The 25,952-nt window shown below is 36.4% G+C and overlaps 1 protein-coding gene across 3 annotated transcripts in view; it reads left to right on the forward strand.

The window, feature by feature from the left end:
* The first annotated feature begins 14,444 nt into the window (after nucleotides 1–14,444).
* LOC149236711 (LRR receptor kinase SERK2-like) overlaps nucleotides 14,445–25,952 on the forward strand; it is a 247,647-nt gene continuing 236,139 nt past the window's right edge. For all 3 annotated transcript variants that reach the window (XM_089372457.1, XM_089372458.1, XM_089372456.1), the window contains exon 1: nucleotides 14,445–14,825. The gene's annotated coding sequence lies outside the window, so the exon portion shown is untranslated. The remainder of the gene's footprint in view (nucleotides 14,826–25,952) is intronic.

The raw sequence follows: 25,952 nt of genomic DNA on the forward strand, positions 1-25,952 counted from the left end.
ACCATAGACTTCTTATTGCAACAATCCCTTCTGCAAAAAAGGCCATTTCCAAGTTGAGGTTATGAATCCACGAGGGCACACTCTTCCTATGATTATCTCTAATTTCTCTTCTCATGACCGATTTCGAGGCTTTGAATTATTAATTACTCTTGCAACAATTCCCAATCCACGTCCCTTTTCCCCATCATCCTACACAACTTAAGGAATGGGATCCCCTTCTCTTCGTAATAGTCTCTCAAGCTATCCCACTTTATTCCAAGGCTCTAACATAGGGTAGTTAGGAAATAGTTGGGAATATAGGGAATTATTAGTTGTAGTCAAATCCTTCAAAGGCAACCACTATCATTTAGTATAACCACAACTCTAACTTAATTTTTGGTTATCACTTTCACAATTTGAAAATAGTATACACACAATAGTTCACTCAAGCATAATTTCCGTAATTCCCCAAATGAAGGATAATTTACAAGGGGAAATCCTATTTCTGATAAGTTTGACTCTCTGATAATTTAACAATGATCCACCTTCAATATCCCCTCTCAAATGTTCAAAATTGAACCACAGTAGTTTGCTTTAATGGCAAAGGTGAGGATTTTTAGTTGCATGACATGAAGGTGCCATGTATCTCCTTCATGCATTAATCCCCCCTAAGGCTTGACTAAACTATAATGAGATAATAATTGAGTAAACGTTACATGACTTTGGATTAAATCCTCTTACTAAGGTCCTTTTCTTTAACCTACTTAATCCTACTTGTCTTTACCCTCGTGTGGAGTCACGATCTCCCTTCTTTTGTCATTCTCTTCTACAACTAGTGATGTACTTTTTTTTAATCAATGTTTGATTAGAAATACATCTCATAACCATTCATCATGCACATGCACAACACTAAACGAAGAATACAAAATGAAGTATTACATGACAAACTTGCTTAACCATTGTATTACACTAATTAATTTCTTTTGACAACCCATCATTATAGCTTTTTGCATGTATGCTAATGGATAAAACTGCCTTCTTATTGCAACAACAAAATCATTGCAAGATGATAGAACCTTACCATGTTTCTTCATGTCCTCTTGAGTTTTGGCTTCCCACCAAATAAGTGTTGCACCTTCCAATCTAAGAGAAGAAAGTTGAATCTTGGTTTCATCATCCTTGATTCTTTGTATCCTACAATACACTTCAATATGACGAATCCAATTATCTAATTTCTCAGCATCTACCTCTCCATCATACATAGGCAATTCAAACTTAATATCAAGCTTTAACAAAGGAGTTTTACCATGTCCTTTTGGAGAATTTGGAGGTGTTTGTGAAAGGGTAGAAGATGTAGATTATGAGGATGTGGATGGAGGTGAAGGTGGTGGTTTGTCACCATTCCCTCCATTCCCTTTTGGAGGCTTGTCTCCTTTTCATCCATCTCCTTTTGGAGGCTTTGAACTCTATCCATGAAATATTGAATTCCTTTCTTCATAAATAACCTTAACCATTTCAAGCATCTCAAAGAACGCTTTTCTAAAAAATTTCTCATCTTCAGACATCCCTTCAGGACCTTCTTCATGTGCCATAACTATTGAATCTTGAGGTGTGTTTTTTCTCCTTGAAACAATTTGAGATCTTGGATCCACAAGTTCTCCTTATCCTCTTTTAAGCTTCAACCTTGTAAGCATCAGAAACACACTTGCAAACAAATCAAACCTTCACAACAACCTGATGCTTTGATACCAAAATTATCTATAATTGAAAACTGAAGGTGATATACAAATTGCAAGTAAAATTTTATATGTGTTCTGGGTAATGGATCAAGTTACTAGATACATTAACAAGTGACTTTTAAACAATTTTAACAGCTAAACAGAGACAAATAACCATATCTGAAACACATAACACAAAACATGATAAAGGAGTTCACTCCTCTTCTGGGCTACATCTTCCAATACAAGGCCTCTTTCATTAAGTGCTAAAAATTGTGTTTAAATGGATTTACAATGCTTGAAAAACAAATTTGATGTCTCCAATGGATCCAGAACTATTAAAAACCCCCATACAGGTTCTTTCTGCACATCATTTGGCCAAAAATTGAAAAACTTATGCATGTTTCAAGTTTTTACCCAATTCCTTAGCTAATCATCCTTCAATTCGGCCCATACCTGGCTTGAGCGCCCCAAACTCGCAACCGGCGCACAAATCTGGCCTATAATCCCGCCCGACAGACGAAATTGTAGGACAATTAAACTGCCCACTAACCCCTAGTTCTGAAAATTTCGGTCATATGGTTGTGCATAGGATTGAGTTATAGGGCTTTATTGTTAGGTTGTGGGCTAAAGGGGCGCCCCTTTTCCGTTGTGGCATGGTCGCATGAGCACACATGTGGCTCGGGGCTAACCCCCTAGGGGTTGGCCCCCTTCGCGCCTGCGCTCCTAGTTCAATGAAGGGTTATGTGACCCAGGGCTGGCTCTTAGGGCTAGCGCCTTTTATAATCTCTGCCTGCGATTATGTATGGAGCTCCCGATACTAGTTTTATGGTTGGGCTAGACCACGGGGTTGGGGCTAAGACCTGGCCCTTGGTACCACCCCTTAGTTCCGAGGGCACGAGGACCAGGGTTAGGGCTAAGCTCCGATCCCAACTGCGAACAGTAAATACATTGAAATTTAAATACAACCCGCAATGTTATATGGTTAAGTAACATTGCATGGCATGTTGGTAAAGTGGTTTGGTGCTTGATGCTTGGTTAAGAGTTTGATCCCAGTGGGATGCTCAGCCTCCATACAAAATTTTATACCACTCCTGGGAGACCACGTGGCTTCCTCCGGTTGGCCTATGTGGCCCTCTCTCATTGGTCCTCTAATTACACAGTCAACAACCCATAAATTAATTAAAAAAACTAAATCCTCATCTAATGAAATTCCAACATTGACGAACCAATCTTAAGGAGTTACTTGTCAAACTATCGTTGGCCCATAAACATACAGTAACCATGCCCAGTCATATGCCTAGGCAGCATATATACTATTGACTGGGTGTACTTGCAACTTCAACTTTTAAATTTTTAGTTGTTTGGCAATTCGATCAGAACACGATATCGGGAACATACGATATCGATTTTGGGTGAAATGAGTTGCGTTGGATTTATATCATCGATATCTATCCAATTGTATAAGCTTCGAGCAGTTTTTAACACTTTGAATTTTGAGCACTAGATTGATCCCTTGGATCACTCCTCCCCATTGGAAGCTTTTGGACCTCCAAAAGCTCATTTTCAGTAAATAATTAGATGAGGGTATAGTCCCCTCACCCTTCCAACCTTAACTCATTTGGTTTTGTTTGTTTTTGTCGCTTTGAGCTTCTCATGAAGGTACTTCTCTTTTGAAGTCTTTGTCTTTTTGTCAAAGATAGGACCTTGATGCACTTCTTCAAGATGTTTAGAAGATAATTTTTTTGTTAAAGAAATATGAACATTCTCTCCTCAACCTTATATCAAATGGGTCTTACTCAATTTAAAGTTAACTTCCTCTTGAACACTGAAGTCATAATGATGCTTAGCATGTCTAGCCTTGTTTTTGGCTTGACTCTTCCACAAATGTGATCACCATCGTCATGCACTATCCCTCTTCAAAGCCAATACATTATGAAACCCATAAGAAGATAATTTAGAACCAATGTCCTCTTTTCCAAATAGCTTTTTCATTTGCTTTTTTACCCTTTCATTCTTTAACACTGGCTTCTTGTTCATACCAATGTTCAACAATGATGCATCTTGCTGCAAATGAACTTCACATTGTTTTCCTCTTTTAGGAGGCAACATGTTAGACTCCTGAAACATCTTATCACATGGATTAGCAACCTCAATGAAATCAGATTTCAAACTTGATTCATTTCCTTGAAAGACTTTAGATTCATCATCATCTTTATGTTTAATCATCAACAATATAAAATTCTGACTAGCATTTACAAACCTCTTCATTTGTCCAACATTCACAAGAGATAAATTCAACTTCTTGTTATGTTCTCTAACAATGTACTCAATCCCATTTTTAAACAAGTGATACTTGTTCTCACGGCGATGAAAGATAAGTCTCCTATCATAAAGATACGAACTTCCCAAAACAATACGACATATATCAAGCGAAACTACATCAAGTTCAACCTCATCAAGAAAGTTTGTAGTGATTGAAAATCTAAGTATGCATTTCCTTGTCACCTGCAATTTTGCATTCTCACATACCCAACCTAAAGGATAAGGTTTAGGATGAGGAATGGTTTCTAAATTCAACTTCTTGGCAATGTCTTCTCAAATAATATTTGCTTGTGAACCAGTATCAAACAATATATCTATCTTGGTATGTTTTGAAATGACTCTAATGTGGAAAAGCTCTATTCTTGTTTTTTCATATTGAGTATCATTGAGACAATTTGAAGAACTAGTACTTGCAATGTCTTTACCTTTCAAACCCATGGCTGTGATATCTATTTCATCACTGGAATCAGATCCTAGATCTTGTTGTATAGTTGCAACAATATTTTCTTTCTCCTTGTTATTAAACTTTTTGGGTCTCATCTCATGATGAAGTTTCCAATAGTGGTCTTCATGAGGGCCTTCTTTATAATAGTGTTTACATGTGATATTTTCTCCTTCTTTCTTGACTATGACATTTTTCATATCCTTGCCTTTAAATTTCCCTTTTCCTTTTTCTCTAAACTTGAATGACCTCTCACTAGTTTCTTCAGAAACATTTTTCCCTCTTGCCTCTATATGAGTTGCATGTACACAAACTTCATCTAGTTTTGTAGGGTTAAACATGAGAATGGCATGTCTCAAATAACTATGAAATCCTCCAATGTATTTGAGAAAAGTATCTTGAGAGGACAAATCTATAACCCAAATCAAATCTCTTTTCCTAAACTCTTGAGTATAACTTTGCACATTTTTCCCCTTAGCATGCCTAAAGTTTTGCCAATCCATAATAGATTTTTGCATGTATGCTAATGGATAAAATTGCCTTCTTATTGCAACAACAAAATCATTCCAAGAGGATAAAAACTTACCATGTTTCTTCATGCTCTCTTGGTTTTGGATTCCCACCAATCAAGTGTTGTGCCTTCCAACCTAAGAGAAGCAAGTTGAATCTTGGTTTCATCATCCTTGATTCTTTGTATCCTACAATACACTTCAATATGACGAACCCAATTATCTAATTTCTCAACATCTACCTCTCCATCATACATAGGAAATTCAAACTTAATAGCAAGCTTTAACAAAGGAGTTTTACCATGTCCTTTTTGATAATTTGGAGGTGTTTGTGAAAGGGTAGAAAAAGTAGAATATGGGGATGAAGATGAGGATGTGGATGGAGGTGAAGGTGGTGGTTTGTCACCATTCCCTCCATTCCCTTTTGGAGGTTTGTCTCCTTTTCCTCCATCTCCTTTTGGATGCTCTGAGCTCTCTCCATACAATCTTGAATTCCTTTCTTCATAAAGAACCTTAACCATTTCAGACATCTCAAAGAATGATTTTCTGAAGTTTTCTCATCTTCAAACATCCCTTCAAGACCTTCACATGCCATAACTATTGAAGCTTGAGGTGTGTTTGTTCTCCTTGAAGCAATTTGAGATCTTGGCTCCACAAGTTCTCCTCCTATTTTAAGATTCAACCTTGTAATCATCAGAAAAACACTTTCAAACAAATCAAGCCTTCACAATAACCTGATTCTTTGATACCAAAAATGATCTGTAATTGAAAACTAAAGGTAACATACAAATTGCAAGTAAATTTTTATATGTGTTTTGGGTAATGGATTAAGTTACTAAACACATTAGCAAGTGATTTTTAAACAATTTTAATAGCCAAACAGAGACAAATAACCATATCTAAAACAAATAACACAAAACATGATAAAGGAGTTCACCCCTCTCATGGGCTACATCTCCTGGTCCAACTTCTAATACAGGGCCTCTTTCATTAAGTGCTCAAAAGTGTGTTTATATAGCTTTATAATGTTTAAACAACAGAGTTGATGTCTCCAATGTATCCAGAACTATCAAAAACCCCCATACAAGTTCTTTCTGCACCTCATTTGGCCAAACATTGAAAAAGCTAAGCATGTTTCAAGTTTTTATCCAATTCCATAGCTAATCATCTTCTAATTCGGCCCAAACCTGGCTTGAGTTCCCCAAACCCGAAACCGGTGTGCAAATCTGCCCTACAATCTTGTCCGACGGGAAAAATTGTAGGACAGTTAAACTGTCCATTAACCCCTAGTTCCGAAAATTGCGATCATATGGTTGCGCATAGGACCAAGTTATAGGGCTTTATTCTTGAGTCGTGGGCTAAAGGCGCGTCCCTTTTCCGCTGTGGCCTGGTTGCATGGGCGCACATGTGGCCCGGGGTTCACCCCCTAGGGGCTGGACCCCCTTCGCGCCCACGCTCTTGGTTCTGTGAAGGGTCTTGTGACCCGGGGCTGGATCTTAGGGCTGACCCCTTTTATAATCTTTGCCCGTGGTTCGGTATGGAGCTCCCGGTTTTGATTTTATTGTTGGGATAGACCATGGGCCTGGGGCTAAGCCATAGCCCTTGGTCCCACCCCTTGGTTTTGAGGGTGCAAGGACTAGGGCTGGGGCTTAGCCCCGACCCCAACCGCCAACAGTAAATACATTGAAATTTAAATACAACCTGCAACATTATATGGTTAAGTAACATTGCATGGTGTGTTGGTAAAGTGGTTTGGTGCTTGATGCTTGGTCGAGAGTTCAATCCCGGTGGGTTGTTCAACCTCCATACAAAATTTTAGACCACTCTTGGGAGGCCACGTGGCTGCCTCTGGTTGGCCCACGTGGCCCTCCCCCATTGGTCCTCCAATTACATAGTCAACAACCCATAAATTAATAAAAAATTTGAATCCTCAGCCAATGAAATTCCAACATTCACGAAACAATCATAAGGAGACACTTGTCAAACTGTCATTGGCCCATCAACATACAGTCACCCTGCCCAGTCAACGTACGAACTGCTGATTAGGTGTACCTGCAACTTCAACTTTTAAATTTTAGTTGTTTGGCAATTCGATCAGAACACGATATCGATTTTGAGTGAAACGAGTTGCGTTAGATTCTGATCGATGAGAATGATCCAATCGTACAGGTTTCGATATTTTGAACACTTTGAATTTTGAGCACTAAACTAATCCCTTGGATCACTTTTGTTGAAGAGCAAGTATTTCATCATTAAATTTTTCTTGCATGGAAGTATTATGCATAGCGATGTTTAGAGTTAAGACTAAAGGTTGGTGACTCAATTCATGTTCATGATTCTTTCATATGTCAAAATTTATAATTTGGTTCCATGACTTAGAGGGTCTTCCTGATCTGAAGAAGTGGTCATGACTTAATGAGGGGGAGATAGTACTTCATAAGGAGATTCTATAGGTTGATCCAAAATAGGGACCCCCTTCAAGATGTGGAATCTCATGATCAAATTCATGATATGTCTTTACATGGTTGAATATATCCAAATGATCAAGCTATCGCTCAACAATGTTGCCTGACTTCAAAGATTCAAGAAAAATCACATCTTTAGAAATAATAAACTTCTTGTTTACCTCATCATAAAGGCAATATGCCTTAGTGGTATATGAATACACCAAGAAGATGCACTTCTGACTCCTTACATCAAGCTTGCTTCTTTGTTCCTTGGGAATCAAGGCATTGTAGGTGGAACCAAAGACCCCGAGATGCCTTACCAAAGGAATGTTTCCATGCCACATTTCATAAGGAGTTCTATTTCTAAGAGCATGAAATTGACCTCTCTTTTTTCACATATATTGCACATAGAACCACATCAACCCAAAATATCAACTTTACATTTTTTAAGAACATCATGGAGTGAACCATATTCAAAATACTCCCGTTCATTCTTTTAGCTACACCATTTTGTTGAGGATTGTATGGAATAGTGGTTTGACGTTGGATCCCATATTGACAAAGACAGTTTTCAAATTCATTAGAAATATATTATTTTCCATTATTAGTACGAAGGCACCCAATATGTGATTGTGCATGAATTTCAATCCATATAAGAAAATCTTTTAAATCTTAAAAAACGTGGGATTTTCTTTTTAACAAATATACCCAACACATCCTAGGGTAATCATAAATACAAGTCATCATATATTTATTTCCATTTGCAGAAGGAATAGGCATAGGCCACACAAATCAGAATGAATCAATATACGTTTCAAATTAGATAATATAATGAAGAAAAACAAAGTTAAACACCCCCATTTCCTTCAACAAAAAAATAATACAACCTAATCCTCCACAGTAATCCCCTATGACTTTTCCAACACTTATCGAGGCAAAGAAATAACAATGTACCACATTATTATTACAAAAGACTTAAAAAATCATAACTCAAAACTTGTATAGAGATATGTAATGTTTTCATTTCAAAATGATGCCATGCAAAAATAATGCTACCAATTATGTTTCGTTCCATTATCTTTGGATATGTTGAACAAGATTGGACAACACCTGCTTCATTCTCCTTTGTAAACCCACCAATTTCCTTGATGCAAAAGCTCAACCTTAAAAAAATGAATTGTTGAACAAAAATGCACTAAAGGTTGGGTAGAAAATTCCAAGGTTGGACAAAAGGGTTGTGAGTGGGGATGGTAGAAGTTAAGCACATAGTTAAATATGATAGTTTTATAGCGAGTATGCTACTACATGCCTCTACTTAATGTCTAAAACAATGTTTGGGGCTTGTGAGGCATAGTAGGGACATTCACATATGTATGTGTGCATCCATTGGACATGGTGAAGACGAAGCTTCAAATGAGAGGAGAGTCATAATCTACGAAGGACTAGGAACTGTGGAGGTGATGGGTAGAGTATTGAAGGAAGATGAGATCAATGAATCCTATAGGGGAGCGTTGATTGTGATAGTGGGCTAAAAAATATCCTCTACCATATACTTTGGCACATCCAAATTCTTCAAGGCACTGTGAGTGAGAGTACAAGAAAGACACATAGGAGACAAACACAAAAGAAGCTTATATGTGGACCAATGTTGGAATATGGACAATGTCACTTTTAGTGCTAAGAAATGAAGTGTAAAATGGGGTTGAAGCCACCAAAAGCATAGAGAAATGGCTACAGGACAATGAATATTATCAATGTTCTCTATGTTATTGTAGAATAGAGCAAGGACACTGGTCCTAGTGAACTGCACCAAAGGATGCACGTGATTGAGTTTTCAAGAAAGATTCATCCACAATAGGACTCAAAATTGATGAGAGAGTATCCAACGGAGGAGGAGAGGGCCATTTCTACCTAAGAGAATCCAACCCATGAGGAGAGGGGCATTTCTATTTGACAAGCACAACTGAAGCTATGAATGTTAAGAGACTTAAGAGATGGAAGGACTAAGCAAGTGGCAGAGATGGAAGAGGAGTTACACTGAGTGCCATAGGTGTCTAAACTTGGTTTTAATGCCATGTTAGGCCAAGTGAAGTAACTCCCTAACTTGATTTTCCATTAACCAACCATAGACATATATACAAAAGATGTTATGACCTTTGGTTTCAACTTCCAAGGTATAATGTCTCCTCCCATTCTAAAAGGTTCTTATTCATAATTCACTAAATCCGTAAGAATTAGGTGTCTAACACTAACATTATTTAAATTATATACTTTATTTTTTTGTCTCAAATTATTTTTTAATTTTTAAATTACATACAAGTTTCATTAAGAAAAAACAAAGCCTTATTATTTGAGGCATTATTGTTTGCTTAAAATGAAATGGTAAGATTATTTCGCCACAATTCAATACTAGATTGACTATGGAATAAAAATCCTAACTCCTAATGTAGGTTGGCTAGCGAAGAGAGATCCTAACTCCTAATGTTGTTGATATTTTTCCAATTGGGTTATTGATGAGCGTGACTAAAAAATAAATAAAAAATATTAGTACATTTCATTATAAATTAGAGAGATTTTCAATCAAGTACAAATATCATCCTCATCTTACCACGACATTATTCCCATTAAATAATTAATTTTTAATTATTATTTTTTAATTGGGTTATTTTATTTTTAATTTACATACAAGTTTCATTAAGAAAAAACAAAGCCTTATTATTTGAGGCATTATTGGTTGCTTAAGTGAAGTGGTAATATTACTATGCCACAATTTAATACTAGACTGACTATGGAATAAAAATCCTAACTCCTAATGTAGGTTGGCTATTGAAGATAGATCCTAACTCCTAATATTGTTGATATTTTCCAATTGAGTTATTGATAAGCGTGACTAAAAAATAAATAAGAAACATGAATACATTTCATTATAAATTAGAAATATTTTCAATTAATTACGAATATCATCTCTATCTTACTACGATATTATTCCCATTAAATAATTAATTTTATATATATTTAGAAATAGAATAAATCCCTTTGAAAAAATACTTGTATAAATATTATATAATATATTATAATGTAATGAATATATCTCACATACTAAAAAAATTGATCTTTTGACTTTAAATTATATCTATTCCATCCAAATCATTTAAAATTTTAAAAAATAATTAATTATTATGTACTCACTAGTAATAAAATATATATATAAAATCTTAAATGTAAACTATGTAATAAATTCCTTACTCTACAAGCCAACCACGTTTACACATTAACTACATCCAAAAAGCAGGAAAAAGTGGAATCTGAGTTTATATTTTATGGAGAGTTTTGGACCAAAGTTGGAAAAACAAGATGTCCAAAGGGAAAAATCCAACATCCAGATGTAGGAAAAAGCACAGGAGTGAATGAATCTGGTGTTATGTTTTATGGAGTGAATGAATCTGGTGCTATATTTTATGGAGAGTTTTGGACCAAAAATGGAAAAACAAGATATCCAAAGGGAAAAATCCTCCTATCTCTGGATCTACCTTATGTTTTAACTTTTCATCTTATTCCCCCTTTGAAAGGTTCTTTGGCTTTTCACTTCCTAGAGAAACCACTAGTGGGTCACGACACCACACATCGCTTTCTTGGTATCAATACCCATGGAAGCATAACTCCCTTTTTTAATACCTTTCTTTAACGTAAGTTTTACGCAGTGCCATAAAGTTTTTTGTATGATAAGGGAATCAAGGTCTTCATCACCTTATGGGTTTGGTTCCACACTGTCTCCCACTAGGACTCACGCAGTCAACGATTTTTATGTGATGGGTCATGGTCAGACAAACCGTCCATACCCACATTAATAAATGAACGCATATCATTTTCACTAGCATAAGATATGAATTTATAACAACTTTGTTATTGGTACTTTGAAACAATAGCTCCTAGGTTGATTAATTGTGAGCCCACATTCCATTTTGTTACATAATGATTAGCCTTATCCAACCTCTCCCCCACCTTATAATGATGCCCTCCCCTAAGAAAAGAGAGAAAAAGGTCGCTTGATTTTGCAGGGCAAAGCAACAACATTGTTGCCTAGTCTTGATTTTTTTTATTTTTTTTTACAATTTTTTTAAGTAAATTTTTTAAAGTATTATATTAGATGTGTTTTTTGTTTTGTTAAGTAAGTTTACGTAGTAAGTTATTGAGTCGAGAGGTTCATATTACAACACAGTATGATGTGTAGTGTTATTTGTTTGTTATCAAAATTGAAATTCTGTTTATCTCGGCTAAAATAAAAAAAAATTTAAAATCTAAAAATTAAAAAATTAAATAACTATACAAAACATTTAAATAATGTCGACTCATAAAAAAATTTGCATGTGAAGAAATTGGATCCCTCTCGGCTCATGTTAGATCTGTATATAAGATGGATCTATGCTGGTTGAGCCGAGAGACTCATTCTACAACCCAGTATGAGTGGATGTGTCAGTTTGTATGTCCATTCCTCTGTCAGTTCCTTTAAAATAAAAATAAAATTTATGTTCTAAATAGAAAAATAATGTTGTAAAGTAATTAGAATTACAAAAGTGTGTAAGTGATTTCAAAAATATTTCAACAAGAGATTTAAATAAACTATTTTGCACTCTAAAGAAGTTTGCACGTGAAGAAATTTGATCCCTCTCGACTCATATTAGATCCGTACTTAGATGGATCTATGCTGGTTATTATTTTTATGTGTGAGTAGAGGTTGAAGGTAAATGAATTGTTGATGGTTTTGCTTCGAGAAAATCATGTGTTTGGAATGATTAATACTAATTTGTAACTATTCAGTGGCATTGAATTTACTCCTCTAGTTTTTCCAAGTTTTGAATCATGGTGACCTTATGCCTACTTGCGAATACCTATGTTATATAGAATGCTTTCAAATTATGATCTCTTATGCAAATATTTTTGGGTGTGGTATCCCCACAAGCTATGTGCTTGGGGCACCTACCGCTGCAACCATATTTATATTTGCGTGAGTTAGGCTTAACCCCCTTTGCATTTGTCTATTTATGGTGCCCAACCCTCGCTTCTCTATCCTCTCATTCATTTGTTAGGTGTTTCACTTCATTGTCTAACACTAATGTCCTATATTATGTTCTTGCATCATAGCTCTTAACCCCTTCAAGTACTACTTCTATAGAACTCCGTTGAGTTTGTAGCAGTAGGTGCTGGGGGCACCTACTGTTGCAACCATATTTATATTTGTGTGAGTTAGGCTTAACCCCTTTCGCATTTGTTTATTTATGGTGCTTGACCCTCGCTTCACTATCCTCTCATTCCTTTGTTAGGTGTTTCACATCATAGTCTAGCACTGATGTCCTAGATTCCATTCATGCCTCATAGCTCTTAACCCCTACAAGCATTGCTTCTATAGAACTCCATTGAGTTTGCATGTTCCTTTAGTGCTCACTCAGAGATGGTGCGTGTTGGGAGGTTCATTTTATGCAGCGTGGAGACATAGATGAGAACAATAACGACTTGGAATTAGAGAACTGTAATCACCCATAACTGCTATGTTGTCCTCAACTATGTTTATTGCATCATACCCTATCAAGTCACCATTTTATGCCATTTTCCTTGTATGATTCCTCATCAACTCTTCATTAGGATGCAAATCTTGATTGTTGCACAATGATCTCTTTTCCCATATCCCTTTTCTTCCTAAATGGATGTTATACATACTTGCTATATTGGATAATTGTGCCCATCCATTGGATGATTGATTGGCGTGACATCTCTCCTTCCTAACATTTCATTCGAAGAAGTTTGATTAAGACTTTTAATGTTGTAGCAAATGTATTTTATTGATTATTGAAATGAGATATTAATTTTTTCCCAAATTTCATAAATGTAGAATTCTAAATAAGAGCAGTGTAAACATGTTATAATTTGGATCTTTCATAGTCATATTTTCCAATTATTTTGCTTAAAATATACTAAAAAATTGTTGGAGTTACAAATATCAATTTGAGATTACACAAGCTAAGTATAATAAGGGTTTTTAACAATGTTGCTCGGTGAGGGTCCGAAAAAGAAAAAATCACAAAAATTGATAAAAATCTGCAAAAAATCAGCTAAAAAAAAGAGAAGATATTTTTGGGAAAAATCGTGATTTTAGCAAAAAAGAAAAGAAAAAAGAAGAAGATATTTTTGGGAGAAATCGTGATTTTTTCAAAATAAATTGCGATTTTCACTGGTTTTTAAGAGTAGGACATAAACAACACTCAAACCACTCCATTTTATGTTGTTTCCCCCTAATTCAGTAAAAATTATGGTAGGAATTCTCAATTGAATCAAAATTGCAATTTCAACAATTGCAACTTGCTATTTGATTTCAGGGATCTAAATCTACCAAGATGCTCAAAATTGAAATTTAAACAATAAAAACTACCGTTTCAATAAGCGGTTGTCTACAGATGCCACAAATTTGCACAGATGACAAAAATCTGCCGGAATCCGGTAATTTTTTTCAAAAATCATGCTGGAGTGTTTGAATCGGTTTTTTGATGGTGGAAATGGATTTAGTACCATCCAAAGCCCTGAGACACCCAAAATTCTAAAGTTCGACAATTATAACCCCATATTTTCAAAAAATTTCTACCAGATTTTATAATAAAATTTCCATTATTCTCTAGGTTAATCTGTGAGTTATTTAGACTAAGTGTTTCAATAATCCTTTGTCTAATATGGTTAATAAATGATTTCAGTCATTTATACATTTAAAAATACAATTTTAATAATATTAAAAATTAATTTAACTAAAACCATTTTAGAAATGGAGGTGATGATTATTTAAATGGAATGATACACAAATTTCAAAATTTTCCCTGCAGAATTTTGAATAATGTGAATCCACTTCGGCTTAGACCATTTTTGTTAGAAACGACATTCCAAGAGATCATGATGAAACTGGATCATATTTAGGCCTTTTACAGAATCCTTATTTAATTGGTTACCAGTAGTAACCTTCTACTAGATTGCGTAGTCCGGAGCGTGCGGACAAAAAAAAACGCGTTGAAGAGATTTGGGTAAACCGACGAATCAATGTACCCGGCGGCAACTGAGCGGGGGACCGTGGATACAAAGTTGGAGCTCGCTGTCGCGTCGTACAGTGGATTGCGAAAGGGAGACAGGACGGCTTTCGCCCTCCTCTTTCTCTCTGTTCTCTGCATTGCTCTGCTCCCAATTTAAGCTTTCGACGTACAGAGAAACAAATGTATATATCTAGACAAGAGCTGTCGGTACAAGGGGACTCATTGGGAGGAGCGGTGCAGCTTTGTACTAAACCTTATGCTGTCTGAATTTTCCAGAGTCAGCGAGAAGAATTTGTCGTAGGCGTGTGAGATCGGCAGAAATTATTCGAAACAGCTCTGTAAGTAATTGTCTAGCATATTTATTTGGAGTGATATGCACTGGATAACTCATGAGTTTGTTTGCAAATTATTTGGAAATGGAAGCAAATTTGAGTGCTCATGTACATGTTTGTCGGATTAAGTGGGGGATCTCTATGTTTCAAAATATCAGGACAGTTTACTGTTTGGAAACATCAGAGAACGGTTTTTGAAGGCAAGGGTTTGTAGATGGAAAGCTTCTGATGCCTAAGTTTTGAAATGAACATTTAGTTTCAAATGAAAAATGTGCTCTATGTTTTAGTTGATTATGGTAATCGAGTGTTTGTTTAAAATATGACGTCTTTGACGCTTCCTGGACTGCTGAATAGTGGCGATTTGTTAGGGCGATGGTAGAGGTTCGATTCCTATTCTTTGCATTTCACTCTTTTGACAGTTATTCAAAGACTGCATTGAGCAATCCCTGCTTTGTGAAATTGAGTTGTCCAATGAGCGGTGATCAGTAGAGGTTGACTGAATGCCTCTGTCACATTTGCTTTCTTGAAACTGCATAAGCCCTGCATCGAAAAATTTCATTGAGCTAACAGCAAAGGGCTAAAGGCATTTGCGTCTCCCCTTGTTTGCTTCAGCTAAATGATGTTGAGCTCAGCACAAGATATGATTATCTGGTTGTGGAGTTTACTAATCTCTATAACGACATGAAAAAAGCATATAGATGGGCTATGCTTAGTTTTTACCTTAGGACATTATCAAATTCAAATTATTCCATAACAGGTCATAACACTTCACAATGTCCAGATTTAGGATCTAGTTCACAGCAGGGCCCTCTCCCTGAACCTTGAAATAAGGTCCTTTAAATTGTGAAAGAAGATAGTGGTTGTCCTTCAAGGTCTGCATCCCTTAGTTAAGGCGCATGTGTCTCTTGAACTTCTTGATCATAAGGAAGAGTCTTGTTCTAGCGAAACCTATAGTTGTTCTTCATCAATTGTAGAAAAATTTAGATAATGTGCTAAAATGAACTTAAATGAGATGCAGTTAGTTTGCTCAGTTCAACTACGAGATTCTTATTTAAGAGTATGAAGAACGTAAATGAGATGCACTTAGTATGTTCAATTTCACTAGGAGGTCCTTATATAACTGCTTGAAAAGAATGTTTGGTTTCCATGCAATTTATGTTTTAAAACGATGATCTTGTATGATTGCAATTTTAGGCAGCTTAATTCAGAGACATATTAGAAGAGATGTAACTGTAAAGCTCAATATACACCCGGTAGCAAGTTTTCTAGGTAATGTATTTGATATTCAAGCTTATATGCTACAAATGAGGGATTGCCAAAAAATGACATCTTCCTAATAGAGACTTGGCCTCAAAAATGACATCTTCCTAATATGTGGTGAATCATGGATCTTCCTAATAGAGACTTGGCCTCAAACATTGATTAGTTTGGATTCTGAACTACTATATAACCATAACTTATCAAACCAAACTGTCAAAATCCCAAAATTGGCCGAGTCAAGGTATTACATTCCCTTTCCTCTTAAAATAAGCATTAACCTTAGTGTGATCTCCCTTTCTAGTTTTGGAAGAGCTTGAAGTACTATTCCTTTGTAGTCTCTTCCAATTCGCAAGTTGTTGCACTAGCTTTGTAGTGCTTCCATGGGACCTTGACTTTCACGATGGTTTGTTTCAGAAACATCTTGAATTTTCAATATAATATTTATGTCCAATTTGTTTGGAAGTCTCCATTTGTTTCCACTTATCTCATAGGCTATTCAGGCACATGATTAGGTTTATAAACATACTTCTTAAGTAATAACATGTGAAACATTATAAGCTTTAATCTTAGAAGGTAAATATAATTTATATGTCATTGGCCCAACTCACTCCAAATCTCAAAGTCCACAATATATAGGTGCAAGATCAGCAAAACTCCTTTTTTAGTTCTACTTGCACAAATGCTTTTTCTCTTCCTTTCTTAGCTTTACTTGCTCAAATGCTGTTTCTCTTGCACAAAGGCTACAATATCTTCCTTTGATTCAAATGGAATTTTGGGTTCTCTTCTGGTTTTACTCATTATTTGACCAATATTCTAGCGACATCAAACACATGGTTAGGTTCATAAACCTACTACTTAAGTAATGGCATATGAAACATTATGAGCTTTGATCTTAAGAGGCAAATATAGTTTATAGGCCATTGGGCCAATTCACTTCAAATCACAAAGGGTCCACAATATATAGGTGCAAGATATCGTTGAGCTTTTTTAGCTCTACTTGCATAAATACTTTTTCTCCAACTCCAATGTTTGGAGAGCTTAAACATGGAGTATTTGGCTTCTTTGTAGGATAATCTAGCTTGGTCCTCTTAACCCAAGCCAATCTCCAAATGATATCCTCAGGATCTACAGTGGGGCCTTTACTATGGTTGATGAGGCTACAATATCTTCCTTTGATTTGACTGGAATTTTGGCTTATCTTCTGGTTCTACTTCGGATTTGACCAATATTCTAATCACATCACTGTTTGGTCTTCCTCTATGGTTTCCTCCTTGGGTTCACATCTTTGTATTGTTGCCTTATGGTTTGTCCTTTTACTAGTGTAGCCCTTTGTCCTGATAAGGATATACATTATGTACTTTCACTTTGCCATTGTCACTTTTTTTACTAGTCTCATTGACTTTTCTGGCCTTTGCGAACATTAATATAATTTCTTTCTTTCTAATGCAAAGGACTCTCTTAGTGATTTGTAGGTCTGCATGATCTTATCTGAATATTAAGAAATTTTTATATTTAAACTTATCTTGGCAACTTGCACTTCCATTTCCTTAAACAGTTCCTGTCCTAGCGAGATCTGATCTACATGATTAATCCAATTGATCGGGGTGTTACTCCACCTTTTGTAAAGTGCTTCAAGTGGGTTCATGCCTAAGGATGTGTGATGTCTATTATTGTAGGTGAATTCAACTAAGTGTAGATATTCTCCCCACTTGATTGACCTATCTGACACATGCATTCATAACATCTCTTTGTTCACATGATTTACCCTCTCTATCTATCCATCCAATTTCAGGTGATAAAGAGTTGAAATTACATTTAGTTCCCACGGCATGGATCAAACACATGACATTTTAAAGTGAAATTCAGATCTCTATATGATACAATCCTCTTCATAACTTCATGTAGTCACACAATCTTGCTGAGGAATATCTCTGCAATTTCAGATGTTTTATGGTAAAACGCATTGGCACAAAGTGTGTGGCTTTTTTGAATTAATTTTTTACTACCACGATGGAGTTTTTCTTTCTTATAGTATTTAGTCGACCAGTGATGAAGTTAATAATGATCTCCTCTCACTTCCATTCCATTATTGAAGAGGTTGCAATAATTCGACAACATGTTGATGTTTTGCAGTAAGCGTCAGGATATGCATTGGACTATGTTGCATGGGGACCGATCCTCCCCCCCCCGCCCCCCCAAAAAAAAAAAAACTCAGCTACCCATGTACCCTTCTTTCCTATGTTTTAGGAACTTGATGACCCGACAACCGTTATCTAATGTCTCCAAATTGCTAGGGACTCTCTCTGGGACTTGGAGATTTGCTGACCATTCCCAAGATATTCCGAGCAGATTTTAGGGACATTCTGGACAGATTTCAGGGATATTCCGTGCACATATCTTCAGTTTTGAATCTTGATAATCATGGACATCGATGATTAGACAATATGGTTATTTTCCCCATCCATTATTTTTGTATTGCACTGAATCTAAGTTTGTTATACAAGTTGCAGCTCAAAACCTGGGTTTTGTATGATGGGCTTCAATTTGGGTTTCTAGCTACGTAATTGGACATGTCCAAATGGCCCATGTGTCACATATTTCATGTGTCGGATATGAATATGTGAATAGGACATGTGCCAAGCATGCGTCCTCAATGTGTCCCAAGATATGGACATGTGTTCTACACAAAAGTGGTCCACGGTCCATAAAATCACACTTTCCCCCTCTTTCAAGCTCATTTCACCCATAGGTTGGAGGTCTAAGAGGTTTTGAAGTGTAGCTAAGTAGGTTATTATACAGTTAGAAGGGATTCCAAGTAGTGTTGCACATATCGCGATAATATTAGAAATATCACGATATTATCGCCAAAAGACCCTCTACCGATATTATTGCGATAATTTACCTAGGTTAATTTATTGTCCTAATTTCGCGATGATTTCGAAATTATCGTGAGATGATCGGAAATTATCACCCTGCTAGAAAAAAAACATGAATATAAGATGCGGTTTGGGTTTTTTACGGGTCATTTTTGTTTTTTCTCGTGCTAAGATAGAGCTTTGAGAGTCATGTGAGTCTCGTGACCATTTTTCATCAAGCAAACAAGGGGAAATCCATAGTTTGCTTTGCCATCAGTTGAGCATTTTTGGAGTGAAGATTTACTCCAGTATGCCATATCCATATTTATTATTTCCAGGCATGTAAAAAAAATTGCCTTCGTGTTCTTTGTTTTCCAAGTATATACTATAAATTTAGAGTCTACCTCTTCTTACCCTCTTTTGAATTTCCACATTTGTTTTGTGTGGTAGGTCCAAAACTTAAAAATTTAATTAGAGCTCTACAAAATGGCAAAGCCATTGGACCAAATGTGGGAGTATGGTGAGCCATGTGAGGATGATAATAGAGCAAATCTGAGGTGCAAGCTTTGTGGAATGGAAATGTTTGGTGGAATCACCCGCTTGAAATACCACCTTGCCAAAATCCCAGGGCATGATGGGTATATTTTCGCTAGAGCTACCCAGACATTGTCCTTATTGCAAAGAACGCAATTCTTAATACTACTAGAAAGAGAGATTAGAGGGAGGAAGTAAGGAATTTCATGGGAACCACAAGCTTCTCAAGGGTGAGGGAAACCTAATCCTTGGCCACACCTTCTTAGTGTAGTATTATTATCGGATTATCGTTATAGTATCTAGAATCTAGATGCCTCATGATGATCATCTCATGAGATACATTTATTTTTGTTTTAATGTGATTTTATATTAAGTTTTAACTATTATCTTGTTAGAAATCATGACTAAGGAGTCAAGACAAAATGACAAACATCGTATTTCAGACTTGAGTATCTACATCTTATAAATTTTATATTGTAGTTTTATTTTCATATTTGTGTGACAATGTGTTTTTTTGATGTTGATGTTGCTTTAAAATAATAAAAAATTGAAAAAATGGACTATTTTTGTATTTTTTGCAAGTTTCCGGATAATTTCCGATATTTTCCTTGATATTGCTGATAATTTAAATTTTGGACCCCCAACGATAAATTGTCGATAACGATAAATGTAACATTGATTCCAAGTGGTGGGTAAGTGGATTTGTTCACTAGTCCTCAAGATTTTTTTCTGTAGCAATCTATTTTCTTCTTCATTTCATAGAAATCATGGCTCAATCATCAAGAGAGTTGGAAAAGGGCAAAGGAAAGGGAGGAATGCCCCCACGAATGTTGAGCCCCCCCCCCCCCCATTTTTTTAAGGTTTTGCTAATGTTCAATCTGCTAGAAGTGGGGCTGCAACAACATCTTCAAATGCTGAAAAACCACTGTTTTAGCAAAGATAGCAGGCTTAAGAGCAAAAGTATCCATTGTGGAAGTATGTGACAAAACATCAAGGGCCTTGGACGAAGTTAAAGGGAGGAGGGAATGCCCTTTGGACATGTAGTTTTTTCCATAGTCAATTTAGGAGCACCTACTTTCGAGTTAAGTGCCATTTGTTGGGTACACCTCGTGGACTTGGAGCATGTCTAGGAGTGAGTGCATCCAAACCAAGAGAATTAGAAAGAGAGGCCAATGTTGGGTTGGGGATGGTGGTAGCTGTTGATTTTTCATAGCTCTTCTAAACTGACAATTGCTTTAATGATTTAGTCCTTTTCATATTCTCATTCATCATTAAGCAATTATATAGAAGACATAAACAATAGAAGCATTTATGACAATAGGATCATGAAGAGATAGCCGAACAAGAGACACAAATATTTTACCCTGAGATAACTCGCATGGGGGAAAAACCCGACGGCATTTTCCTTAGAGAAATTATTCAATTCAATAGAGATGCATCTAATTCTTCAAGTCAAACATAAAGTCAAATTGACTAGTAACACAACCCTAGTCACACCTAGTCAAACTACCCTCTAGACAAGTCAATCTTTTGCCCAAGCAATTCGGCCTCCTCCTACACCCAAAAATCTCAGTCTTGTTGTTTGGATATGCTTCAGAAATTCGACCTTTCTGTCACACGTGCGAGGTCATAGAAGAAAAACAGAGTCACAAGTGTGAGGTTGAATAGATAGATAGAGAAGATGCGAGGTTTCTAGATCAACTTCGTCCTTCCTTTCTCTTGTCTTCTTCATCTAGATGAGCAAAAGATGTCTTATGTGAGATCTGAATTGTGACTTTTGTAGGAGAACAAGGGGTGTATATATAGTATTCTGGGAGGCCGAATGGGTGCTTCTAGAAGCTGGGCCGACTTGACTTGAAGGAGGGCTGACTTGGTCACCTTAGAGCCAAAAATTCAAATTTTTTCTTTTTGAAACTGACATGAAGAACATGTCTTATATTTAATATTTTGAAGGGCTAAAATATTAACTATGAAGGCTGACCATAACTACAAAATTCAACACTCCCTCTTAGCTAGGGAGGTATTCATAATGACTATTCATATGTTCTCTTGTTGACAAATTTGTCTAAGAAAAAGTTAAAACAATTCATCATTTATCATCAACATTAGTATCATCCATTTACCATAATCTTGGTCAGTAACTCTGACCCATGGTAAATCAACAACATCAACTAGTCACCATAATTCTGGTCCATACCTCTAGCCCATGGTACATCATTAACATCAACTAGTCACCATAATTCTGGTCAACACCTCTACCCCATGGTATATAGACTAGTCCCAGTTTACCATAATCTTGGTCAACATCTTTGACCCATGGTGAAGCCCTACTGACACATTCAATCCATTTGAGTAATCCTTGTCCCAATCCCAAAGGCCTCACTCAATCCATTTGAGTAATTCTAGGCTTGATGCTAAATGTGCTCACTCAACTTGTCTGGAGAGTAATTTTGAGCCTGATGCTGAAAAGGTACCCACTCAACTCTACAGTTGAGTAATTATGGGAATCTATACATTATGGACCATTCTCCCTAATTCTGGTTAGCATACTTGACCCAGGGAGAACGACTGTCCCTTTCTAGACCATTCTCCCTAATCCTGGTTAATATACCTGATCCAGGGAGGTTGTCCTTGGTGTTGCAACTTCAACACCCCCTCTTGCTGACAGAGGCACTCTCAACTACTCCAAGCTCGTCCTCGAAATATACGAGCTTCATCCTAGATAAAGGCTTTGTCAACAACCTGTTTTTCTGTAGAAAAGTATTGGAGCCACATTGCCCCTTATTGTACCATGTCTGAGTGCTAGATCTCAATGTGCTTCAACTTGTCATCATGGTTGTCACCTGCACTTGATCAAACAATCTTGCAAGTGAACCCATGCTGCTTCACAACTCGCCAACCAGGCTTCAATATACTTAGCCTCTATAGTACTGAGTGCAATGGATGTCTGCTTCTTGCTCATCCAAGAAATCATAGTGGAGCTTGACTTGAAGTAAAATTCTGATGTACTATTTCTGTCTTCTACACTCTTTGCTCAATCTGTGTATCCCTGCAGCTGTACTTCACTATTTGAGACATATCTCAAACCATAACTAACTATACCATAACCAACTATCCCATGCTGGTACTTCAACATATGTTGAGCCATATGCCTTGGCTCAATTATTCCTTTACTGGGGCTAACATCACAACTGCTTTCTGGTCACCTTGATTGAGTGCTTCCTTTGATCAAGGAGGTAGTGCATCAAGTCTAGGTCCTTCATCTTGAACTCAGAGGTCAACTCCTTCTGAAGTTGAAGCAAGGCTTAACTGCTCCCTCTATCACATGAGTCCTTCTGTCGTTGTTAGTAACAAATTATATGATAACAAAATCGACATTGATCCATTAATCCAAGAATACCAAGTTCGAGGAGCCTGTACAAAGCCTTCTTCTAACAATAATGTTCTCCTTCTTACTAGGAGAATTTCATGAATCTTGATTTGTATTTCTTTACGTTGCCATCTGCTTGTAGATCCCTTTTGAACACCATTGTCTCCCCTTCAAGTCTCGACACAATTTCCATATACATCTTTCCTCCAAACTTGTTGTCCTGAAAGACTGCTCCCTCTGAGCTGGAAGCTCTTCTGGTCATGGTAGTATTTCTCCCTATTGAATGCAAATTACTCTTGCTGAGAAAATCCTCTTTGCCACAAACTTTGCTTAATGCTTCCACCTGTTGCCAGAGACTTGGCTGTCCTCACAATGTACCTGCAAATGTCATTAGGAAGCCATGGAAGAACAATTATGACCAAGCAAAAGGATACAAAGACAGGTGACTATCCAGAAATAAAGTAGTAACAATTAAGGAAGAAAGATATGAGGTACTTATCTTTGAGGATTGAAGGGAATTTGTCAGCTCCCTCTTGATCCTTGTCTTCTTTGCATAAATTATAGAAATCCATATGCAAACTCATCATTAGCCATGTTGCTTTCCTTTCTTTCCTTGCATGAGCTAGGGTTTCTTTATTTATCGAAATCATAGTCTTTCAATACTTTGGGTTTTGTGTTTTGTCCACAAACCCTAGGACTTTCTTAATCATATCTTTCAAGATTTACCTAGGGTTTACAAACCCTAGGACTATCAGATCTTCCAAGAAGGTCTCATAGCACAAGTGTTATGACTCTTCTTCTCAGCTCCCTTTATTTTTGGAGCAACTTTCTTGAATCAAATTAAACTGATCATTTCTCAAATACTTGAAGGAAAAGCTCAAGCAATGGCTTCAACAACATATTTCATCTATCATAGTTACACTAGTACAATGCAAGTTATCCTTTGCATCTTTGATAAGAACCCTTAGTTATACAAGATATTTCCATAAAGTACAAGGTACATAGCATTAGAGTTTGCAACTTCAAAAACAATATTTTTGTTGTTGAACACATATTCCAAGGAAATGTCATTACACAGGTCCGAACACGAACTTTGATTAGCACATCACGCTTCAGGGTACCAAATGTACAGGTGTGTGGATTACATATCTCCCTTAGCAACTTTATCTTACTTCGAATCATAGTCCAAATTCAAAACTATGATGACATTGGGTTATATGCTATTAGGTCTTCTAGGGTCTACAAACCCTAAGCCCAAAAATTTATGTGCAAATTATCCTACTATAGACAAGTGTCAAAACCATAAGAGAATATAGTTGTCAGCAAGGAATCACCCTTTCATTTATCACGTGAACAAGGTGAAGGTAAGTGTCTTCAGAGGAGAGGACGAGATCATGGTGTTCCAATGCCATCCATAAAGAAAATAATAACCTAGAGGCATTTGAAACTTGAAAAGACTTTAAATTTATTTCAATTATAACCCTAACCATGAGATATGCCATTGTCATTATGCAACTAGTATGCAAGGGTTCTCTATATGGTAAACTATTGACCATTTGCACCTTACATGGAGTATAAGCCAACTCAAAGCTTTGCTCTGCGATTCCTTTAGAATGAAATTTCGAATGCTATACTGATTATCACAAGATGATGTTGAGGAATATTTTAAGTGACTAAGAATCCTTCTTAGCAAACTTGTCTCATATTTAGCTAAAACAATATCCTTATATTCTGATACTGTTATTGACGAGGAAATGATAGCTTGCTTCTTATAGCATCAAGAAATCATAGCAGAACCAATGGAGAGAGCATATAACATTGTAGATTTCGTCTCATTGATATTGACAATCCAATCAGAATTTGTGAGCTTTGAAGTCATCACATATAGTGAAGAGGAGGCACTTTCCAATGAGAGATGGATGGAGCTCGAATATCTGGATAGGACTTCTTTAAAAACATAGTGTTTAGTCCCCACTCAACCTTCCTCATGCGAGATCAAAAATCAATAATCGTGTCAACAACTTTGCAAAAACATGGATAGTACTACTCAGAAAATGGAACACGTTATACAGATCAAATTTGCCTTCTCATTATCACATGCCAAGATGTTTGAATACAAGGACCCTTATATTTCAAGTTTGTAATATTCTGAGTTAAGGCCTTTTAGACTTTTCAACCGGGCTTATATTTCGTCGACCAGACCTCAATGAATGAATATTCTTCAAGGTTCAAACTTTACTTTAGAGTCTTTAGCAAATTCTGACCATAGGATTTCTTCACATAGATAAAACAAATGTAACAATGACAACAATTTGTTCCTTATAGGGACAATCTTCAGTTCTGAGAATGACACGACCTTTAAGAGAACTTTGGTCTTCAAAGGACTGATGAGGAACTTGGCTTCTTCTTCAGAGAAAAATTATGAATGCCCCTTTTTAAATATTGAACTCAATCCCTTGTGTATGATTAGTATAACATGGTGATGAAACATGAATTCTTTTGCTTTCTACTTCAAAAATAGTGTCTCCAGTCTTTCTCTTTGTTTATAACAATAGTAGGAACATTTGAATAATCTTTAAGGAATCATCATTTGCACCTTTTGTGCATAATATCTAAGGCATTATGGATTTGAAAATGTCAAGAGTTTGAGTCCCCTTGGTCTACAACCTAATTTGCCTAGTCCTTGACGACTTTTGGCCTTGATCAATCTTCCTGAGTCTAGATTTTGAGGCCTTTTCGACATAGTTGAGACTTGGATTGAGGCCTTTCGACCTTCTGAGAATTTTGGCCATGATTTGAAGCCTCCTATCTAGGGTTTTCAAAGAAATGGAAACTTGGATTTAAGATAGCTTGGGTTACATCTGGGCACACTTCTTTTCTTAACACAACGATTAGATGACTATGGATTCCTTTCTTTTCAAAGCAAGATGACTTAGTAAGGCTGCTCTTTTACCCAAGCTCTGATACCATGTTGATTTTTCATAGGTCTTCTAAATTGATAATTACTTCTAATGATTTAGTCCTTTTCATATTCTCATTCGTCATTAAGCAATTATACAGAAGACATCAATAGTAGAAACATTTTTGACAGTAGGATCATAATGACATAAACAA

The sequence above is a fragment of the Pinus tabuliformis genome, chromosome 8, assembly GCF_031772625.1.
Source record: "Pinus tabuliformis cultivar Carrire ecotype Pingquan chromosome 8, CPIR1, whole genome shotgun sequence".
Classification (NCBI taxonomy): Eukaryota; Viridiplantae; Streptophyta; class Pinopsida; order Pinales; family Pinaceae; genus Pinus; species Pinus tabuliformis.